This window comes from Rhinopithecus roxellana, chromosome 17 (genome assembly GCF_007565055.1).
Source record: "Rhinopithecus roxellana isolate Shanxi Qingling chromosome 17, ASM756505v1, whole genome shotgun sequence".
NCBI lineage: Eukaryota > Metazoa > Chordata > Mammalia > Primates > Cercopithecidae > Rhinopithecus > Rhinopithecus roxellana.
Genome location: NC_044565.1, coordinates 6,852,897 through 6,862,079, shown reverse-complemented (window position 1 = coordinate 6,862,079; position 9,183 = coordinate 6,852,897). Strand labels below are relative to the sequence as shown.

The following is a 9,183-nucleotide window of genomic DNA, read 5'->3' as shown; positions in this document are numbered from 1 at the left end:
TGGAGTATGATTTTCCTCCCTTTGAGTGCGGACTGACATTAGTGAATAGAACGAAGCAAAAGTTATGCTGAATGACTTTTGAAGCTAGGTCATCAAAAGTTATACAGTTTCTGCCTGACTCTCTCTCTCCTAGCCCTTACTCTCGAAACCCAGTCACCATATTGTGGGGAAGCCCAGGTGTCATGAAGAAGCCAAGCAAAGGTGGTTTGGCCAACAGTCCTGCTGACTTCCCAGCAGAGATCCAGCATCACCAGACCTGTGCGTAAGGCAGTCATCTGACCAGTCCAGTTCCCACCCTTGGACTCCTCTCAGCTGATGTTGAGTGGAGTGAACACAAGATGTCCCTACGTCCCTAGTGAGTCCTGCCCAATTACAGATTCACAAACGAGAATAAATATTCTTTTTTTAAAAAAAAGTATTTCTTATGGAGTGCTTTATGAATTTGCATGCCATCCTTATACAGGGGCCATGCTAAACTTCTCTGTATTGTTCCAATTTTAGTACATGTGCTGCCGAAGCAAGCACAGAATAAATGATTTCTATTTTTAAGCCACTAAGTTTAAGGGTGGTTTATTCCACAGCAATAGCTACATGAATCATAGATAAATAGATAAATGGAAATAATACTGAAAAAGTATTTTCATATTGTTAATGATATAAATTTTTAATAGTATAAATATTGAAAAGATTTATTGCTACTTCTAAGGAAGGTCACTGACTTTTTTTTTTTTTTTTTTTTTTTTTTGAGACAGAGTTTTGCTCTTGTTGCCCAGGTTGGAGTGCAATGGCGTGATCTCGGCTCACTGCAACCTCCACCTCCCCAGCTCAAGCGATTCTCCTGCCTCAGCCTCCCGAGTAGCTGGGATTACAGGCATGCACCACCATGCCCAGCTAATTTTGTATTTTTCGTACAGACGGGGTTTCTCCGTGTTGGTCAGGCTGGTCTCAAACTCCCCACCTCAGATGATCCACCCACCTCGGCCTCCCAAAGTGCTGGGATTACAGGCGTGAGCCACCGTGCCCGGGCATTTTTTTTTAAGATGGGGTCTTGCTCTGTCACCCAGGCTGGGGTGCAGTGGCATGATCTCAGCTCACTGCAACCTCCGCCTCACGGGTTCAAGCGATTCTCCTGCCTCTGCCTCCCTAGTAGCTGTGACTACAGGTGCATGCCACCACACCCAGTTAACTTTTTATTTTTAATAGAGACGGGGTTTCACCAGCATGGCCAGGCTGGTCTCGAACTCCTAACCTCAGGTGACCGGCCCACCTCAGCCTCCCAAAGTGCTGGGATTACAGGCGTGAGCCACCACACCCAGCCAGTCACTGACATTTTTCTTTGCTCCCAGATTCATTAGAAAATAACAAAAGCATGACTCTCCTACACTTAAAATTTTTAAAGTGAGTACATCAATTTCATTCAGTTTTCTCTGATGAGAAATAACAGAGTGAAAATTTGAATTCAGGCAGGTTTGCTCGAGAGCTCATGCACGTACGCATACTGTAACCTCGCCCTGTTTTTTCCAACCTGTCCTTCTCCACTGGCTCCTTCCTATTAGCTTTCACACTTGTTTGAACCTGCCACATCTTGACAGTTTCTTCCCTTAGCCCCATGACTCCCTCTAGCTACACCCTTCTCTTTCTCCCTTCACAGCCAACATTATAAAAAGAATTCTCCCTACTTACTGTTGCTGTGTTCTCACTTTCTACTCATTCCTGAAGACGCTTCATCTTCAATTTTGCTCAATTACTCTCCTGAAAGCGTTCTGGAGTTTTTAGCTCCTAGATCCAATGGACACTTTTTAAACTTTTCCAGACTTGATCTACTGTTAGTATTTGACACTGCTGGCTCTCGCCCTAAATTCCCCTTATATAGACTTCCATGATTCCACTTCTCCTGATTTTCTTTCCTCCTCCCCAGACCTCTCCTTCTAAACCTCCGTTGAAGGCTTTTCATCTTCTGCCTGCCTCTCAAATATCTCTCTCTCCTGGGCCACTCCTCTCTTAAACTAACCTCTCTCTTCATTTCATTCACCTCATAAGTTCATCTTGTGCTGAAAACTCTGAAATTTATATCTCCATTCCAAATTTCTCTCCTGCAGTCCATGTCTGCACATGTAACTGCCCACTGAAATCCTCTACCTGGATGCTCATATACATCTCAAAATTCAACATAGGCAAAAGCAGAGCTTATCATTTCCACACTCACTGCCCCCAAACTACCACTTTCTTTTTTTTTTTTTTTTTTTTTTTTTCTTTTATTATACTTTAAGTTCTAGGGTACATGTGCATAACGTGCAGGTTTGTTACATATGTATACTTATGCCATGTTGGTGTGCTGCACCCATCAACTCGTCAGCACCCATCAATTCATCATTTATATCATGTATAACTCCCCAATGCAATCCCTCCCTCCTCCCCCCTCCCCCCTCCCCATGATAGGCCCCAGTGCGTGATGTTCCCCTTCCCAAGTCCAAGTGATCTCATTGTTCAGTTCCCACCTATGAGTGAGAACATGCGGTGCCAAACTACCACTTTCTTCTCCAGCATTGCTTATGTCAGTGAATAGAATCACCATCCATCAATAGAATCGCCATTCATTAGTAGAGACATCTACCAATAGACACCAAAACAAGAAACCTTCACAATGACTCTCTCACTGTGCCTACAATAAATCGCCAAAATCTATCAACTCTGCCTCCCAAAGATGCCTTAAATCTCCTGCAAGAATTGAGAGATGATGAGTGTCTAACAATTCTTGCAGGAAACCACTTGAGTGGCCATGCCAATAATCCGTGCTCCAGTCGGCAACCAGAAGCAACTATTTCAGGAGGTCAGTCTGATCATGTCACTCTCCTGCTTGAAATAATCCATGGTGACTCCATATTGCCCTCCTAATAAACACCAGGTTTGTAGCTTGCCTTAATGGATTCCTGATCTGGCTGTGCTCTTTGCTTTAACAACTTGTGGCTCCTTGGAGTGAATTAGCAACAGGCTGCCTATTCTGATTTTATTCCCGTCAGCTGGAAAGTTATTAGAAATGATGACTTTTATTGTTTTAGTACAAAGCACTTTATAGCCAACTGTCATAATATTGTTACAGTAAAGATTCAATTCTATGATATCAACTTGTGAGTGGTGCCCTCTAGAGTAACACAGTGGAAACCCCGCATTTCTATATAAGGTGGCCCAATCACTTCATGTTCATTTATGAGAACAATCATATACTACATAATGAAGTTTCACTCAACGATGAACTGTCTACACAACGGTGGTCCCATAAGATTACAATATCATATTTTGCTACATTTTTCTATGCTTGCATATGTTTAAATATACACATACTTACCATCATGTTACAATTGCCTACAGTATTCGGAACAGTCACATGCTGTACGAGTCTAGGAGCAAGAGGTTATACCGTATTGTCTAGGTGTGTAGTAAGCTGTACCATCTAGGTTTGTGTAAGTACACTCTGTGATATTCACACAACAAAATCGCCTAATGACACATTTCTCAGACTGTATCTCTGTTGTTTTGTGAAGCAAGACTCTATCTAGAAATAAAAATACCAAGGCCCCTATCCCTTAGGAGCTCACCATCTGGTGCCACATAAGGACACTGATAAAGGGATAAATGTCTACCTCCTGCCAGCAGGGTGTGTGGGGAGTAGGAATGGGCTCTGCCACACCTATATTCTCTTGTCAGGATCTCTTCAGAGCAAAAGCTCCCATCCCTTTGATCAAGTGATTGGCCACGCCCAGAAGGTACCATCTAGATGGTACAACAAAGCTGTACCAAAGGACAATACCTTATGGAAGAGGACCCAACCACCAGAACAGGGAAGGAGGTATCATCTAACTTGAACACTCACCCCCAAAAAACATTCCTAAGTCCACACTAGACAGCCCTAGGCAAACCACCTCCCACCCCTACTGGATTTCAAACCCTTGGTGTCTCTGTCTCTTGTGTTAGGAGGGGATGTGAACTCTCTGAGCCAAACTTCCCTGAATTTGCGTGCTCCGTCACCTACTTTGCCTCCCCGGCAGGGTGTGGAGGTAATGACTGATGAGCAGCCTCTCATAATGAGGATGATTTTCCATGACCTCCTATGACTAACGCACACGAGCAGAGAGCAACAGAGAGGGTCAGAATTTGGCGCATAGTTCCATACAGGAAAGTTAAAGTTTGATTTTCAACTTCCTGTTTTAGTTATTCCCTTTTTCGTCATAGGAACATAAACGTACCAAGCGTCATGTTCCCTGATTGGGATCTAACTTCTGTGGGGCTGACGCGACTTTCAACAGGGGGCTTTATTTTTAAATTATGTGACAAGCACATGTTACCGGTGGTGGTAGCAAGGAGGGATTCTGTCTATTCAGCATCAGTGGCAGAAATGGTCATGGAAGAAGTGACATTCCGTAGAGGCTGGAGATCCTCAGACTCTTCATAAGAATAACCCACAGGCTGCCTAGAAATTCAGCTTTCTAGGCTCAGCTCCACAATTTTGTATTAGCCAGTAAGGGGTAGAGGCCCAGAAATCTTCATTTTTAACTAGCATTTCAGCTGATCCTGATATAAGTGGTTAAGATAATTTGAGAGCCTCTGGTTTCCTGACAGTGCATTTTTAACATAGTAAGCATACAAGTATATAATGTCAACAACATCCTGAGTTGATGTAAAGGGGCAGACCATAAAGATAATCTTGGATTTGGGTCAAGCTACTCTTGGGAATATCTGATAAAACATTTGTTGATATTCCTCTCAGCTTGCATACGAATCATTCAAAGTCATTGATTAAGCTCTCACTGTTGCTCAACATCGAATTCAGGGCTTGGGAGGGCATGAAAGAAGGAGGAGCAATGTGCAAACCTGAGAAGGCTAGGAAGTCAAACCTTACACATAGCCCCTGGTGCAGAAGCTAAGCCTTAAGCCTGTCCTTGCTTCTCCCAGTTTACTTCCCACAGACTGGGACTCCAGCTGGGCTTCACCTTCCTCTGGAAGTCCTTCCAAGGACTGACCCTTTCCCCTGGGCTCCTAAATAGCATTAAAACCACTGAGCAAGATGAAGAAGATTTGAGAGAGCTTGGGTAAGGCTGGCTTTCTCATCTTCCTTAGGAGCACCAAGTCCTAGACCCCATTCAATTCTGTATGACCCATGCCCAGCTCTGCACTTGAACATTGCAGGTTGTCAGTGACATTTGATGAAAGAATGAATGAATGAATGAATGAATTGCTAGCTACACAGCCATGTCAGTTTCTCATGGAGGCAGCATATAGCATGATGGTCAAGAGTGTACATTCAGGAATCAGTCAACCTGTGCTTTACCCCCTCCTCTTCCATTTGTTTACAATGACTTTGGGCACAGATTCTTTGCAGATCTTCCCTTTGAGAGGAAGAATCCATTTCTCTATCCACATCTCCATAAATCAGGGCTGGCCTTGGTACTTCCTTAGACCAATAGGCTATGGCAGGAGTGAATAACATGAGGCAGGATATGACAAAGTGCCTCCGACACTGGCTGGGAGCTCCAGTATCCCATCCACCCTCACCAGTCCCCCTTCTGGGGACTAGACCCTTTCTCCACTGCTCCCACCCACTGCCACAGTCCTTCCTGACAAATGTGAGTTTTGAACCCTACGCCTCAAGAGCATTTGCAGCTTCTACCTTTCGCTTTTTGAGAAGCGGCACTTAGATAGCCATGTAAGAAAGTCATTCCAGTTTACTGGAAGATGGGAGGACACATGAAGAGCCAAGACCCCCAACCAACAGTCAGCACCAACAGCCAGACATGGGAGAGACTATCTTGGACTTTCCAGCTGAGCTGAGCCTCCAGCTGAATGCAGCAGAGCCCTGGGAAGATCAGCAGAGGAACCACCTAGTCAACTCACAGAATCAGAAGGAGTAATAAATCATTGATGTTTTAAATCGCTACATTGTGGGTTGGTTTGTTACTCAGCAATAGATAACTGAGACACCTCGCAAAGTGCTTCAGACATTGACTGGGATCCCTGAGATTCTGTCCACCCCTCACCAGCCCTCCTTCTAGGGACTAGACCCTTTTCCCACTACTCCCATCCGCTACCACAGTCTTTCCTGATAAATCTGGATAGGGATCCTGGTGCTATTCTCCACAGAGTGTGACCTCTAAGTAGGACCCTTTTGGGGATCCTACTTGGGTTCTTTTCTTCATTCAGCAAAAGTTGCTGAGTGCCCGACACATCATAAATGCTTGTGCATGCTGGTAATACATAAACAAGGCAAAAAGAAAATCCTCTGCCCTGTGGATCTTGCACCCTGGTGGAGGATGAAGGAAAAAAAGTACTGTAAATAAAAAGTAAATTATAGAGTGTATTAGAATGTAATAGTACCATAGGTAATCTAAGGGTGCTGAGATTCGAGGGGGTGCATATTGGGATGCATATTGCAGTTTTAATTGGGGTAACCAGTGTAGGCTTCACTGAGGAAACAAGCCAGGCAGGTAATTGGGGAACAAATGTTCAAAACACAAAGCTACTGCTGAAGCTCTGGAGTAGCATCGTGCCTGGAGTGTGTCTTTGGAGAACTGTGAGGAGACCAGTGTCTGAAGCAGAGGGTGTGAACAGGGAGAGGCATGTGGAAGAGGGTATCAAAACTAACACATTTTCTCACATAAGTTTATGAGCACTCATTGGAATGTGTGCACTGGAACCAGTCTACAAAATGCACAACTAGCTGATACTTAAGTCTGCTGTCCTTTATTCAGACAAACTTACACACCCAGTGCTATTTTTTGGTCATGGGTCCTATGACTATGAACCTTCTGAAAATGTCTATGAGAAATATTCCAGTGTGGAAGAGCTTCTGCTAGAACTCAAGGCTCCCAGCATCCTTTGTCACCCAATTCTGTGACCAGAGCTTAGGCAAGGACTTCCAAGGGAGTTGGAGGGGATGAGCGTACAGGAGACAGATTCACAGCAATGTCTCCGTCGCGGGGAGAAGGGATCAAGAATTCGTGTGGTGCTCCTTCACACAGGTGGGAAAAATGTCAAAGTGAGTATGTGTCTAATACCTGCCTTCCTTCCTAAGCTCTCAACTCCTAGAGAGCAGGGGCTGTGTCCCTCGTGACAAGGGGGAGCTAACAAAATTTTTACACAAAAGAATGGGCACCCAGACTTCCTGAAGTCTTCACAGGATCCAGTTCTACTCTCACGCATTGGGTGGAAGGATACATCTACTGCAAGTGAGCTGGCGATTTGAGGCACAAGGGCTGACACAGAGTGGCTGCCAAGTACTTGAAGAATTAAATGTTAGAGCTCATTCAGAACCTAGCCCCAAAAAGGCAGTGCCAACATTGATCTCTGTCGCCATCTTTAGCCCAAAGGCCACACTGCAGGCTCCCAGCCTCAGAAATGGGCGCAGGGATCACGTCTCTAGACAGCTTGGAGTCTGTGCCTTTGAGGGCGGAGATTGGAATCTGCTCTGCGGATAGATAGACTCAGTTTTTGGTAGAATTCTGGTGAACCCTTTTAGTTATGCAAATGTAAAATCCAAGTAGAAATAAAGTCAGGTAACCCGAATGCCAATGCTTCAGTCCAAGATGTTAACTTTATTGTTTATGTTCATTACACTCGTTTCTGTCAAGTTCATTTATGAAATAGTTGTATATTTTAGAGAATGATATCAAGGTAAAGTTAGTATCCATTACAGTTGTCTTCATTTTTCTTCACTAAATCTGAGTTTAGATTTCCCTAAAACTGACATGCATTGTGTGTCCTGCGGAGTTTTCTGTACAACATTTTGAGCACGTATTTGTAAGGGCTATTGTGATGCAAGATGAGGGCCTAGGATTGCGAGATGAAAATTTGGGCCAAAGGGAAGAGTGACTAGATTTTGAATCCTGGTGAAATGACTCAGGACATACAGGTTATAGGAGACCCTGGATTCATCGCCCTCTTGTGTGAAGTTTTTCCATAGCTTCTTGGAACAAAGACTAGGCCCTCTATGAATCAACTGCTGCCTACATCTGGAGTCTCTTGTAAACATGTATGCACACACAGCACACACATGCACATACATGGACACATCATGCACATACAGGCATACACATTCTCCCTCCTCACCCACCCTGCTCCCTGGTGCTGCCTGACCGAAAGCTGGCCACACTGTGTTCTAATTGTCTGTTTACTCTCTCTCTCTGGACCTACCAGTTCATTCTTAGATGTAAACAGTGGATAAGACCTAAAGTGTACCTCTCTCTAGAATTCACATAATAATAACCCTCTAGCCTGGTTAGATTTTGGAGTGAAGACTTTGCTGTGGTTTCTAGGGAGGAGAAGGAATTTAAGGGACAAGCCTTGGGGTGTGGGAGAAGACAACTCTTGGCATCTCTGAACTGCACCTGTCAGAAGTTGCCTCCATTCCTTACTTTTAAATCCCTAGTGCCAGAAAATCCCATCACTATTTCTACCAGAGTCCTACAGAATTTGATTCTAAGTGCTATTTGGAGTGTCTTGCAGTCAATAAATACGAGTTTTTATTCACAAAGTCTGATCTTCCCATCTGCACTATGTGTCCTTCAGTCATAGAGACGTGTCTTCTAAGTCTTTATGTCCTCTTCCTCTTCTGTGTACTGATACAGAATTGGCATATTTTACATGCTGAAATGTTTTTTTTTAAATTATATAAGAACATGATTCAACGTGGGACAGTACCACTAGTAAGTAGGAGGAGGCCTGCATTTGCCTGGGTGGCCCGTGGGCACAGTTCACAAGGGAAGGGCCAGCAGAAATGAGTTACCATGTGTTAAAATAATTAATTGGGAAGGTATTAGGCTGAGATGACTCCAGCATGTTGGGTTCCTGCCTAAGTAAACTAAAACCCAACCCAGAGTGAATGGTCATTGACTAAGAAAATGAAACTTAAGCTTAGCCAATCAGGAACTGCCGACTATCCTGTAACTAGAGACTTTCCACTTAACCAATTAATTTTTTTCTTTCTGTTGCTTCCTGAACAACTTATAAAAGTTTTTCCGGTGCCCCCTGGGTGGAGCCCCGGGTTGCTTGCAACTTGGCACATTGTGATTCATGAATCATTCTCTGCTCAAATAAACTCCTTAAAATTTTAGTATGCCAAAGTTTGTCTTTCAACACATGCATGAAGGAGATGAACTGGTCAGGGAAGATGAAGCAGGGGTCAGGCTGACT

The 9,183-nt window shown here is 44.0% G+C and overlaps 1 pseudogene; it reads right to left on the bottom strand.

Annotated features, from left to right (window-relative positions):
• Positions 1–409: 409 nt before the first annotated feature.
• On the bottom strand, positions 410–525 carry LOC115894508 (annotated as a pseudogene).
• Between the last annotated feature and the right edge of the window lie 8,658 nt (positions 526–9,183).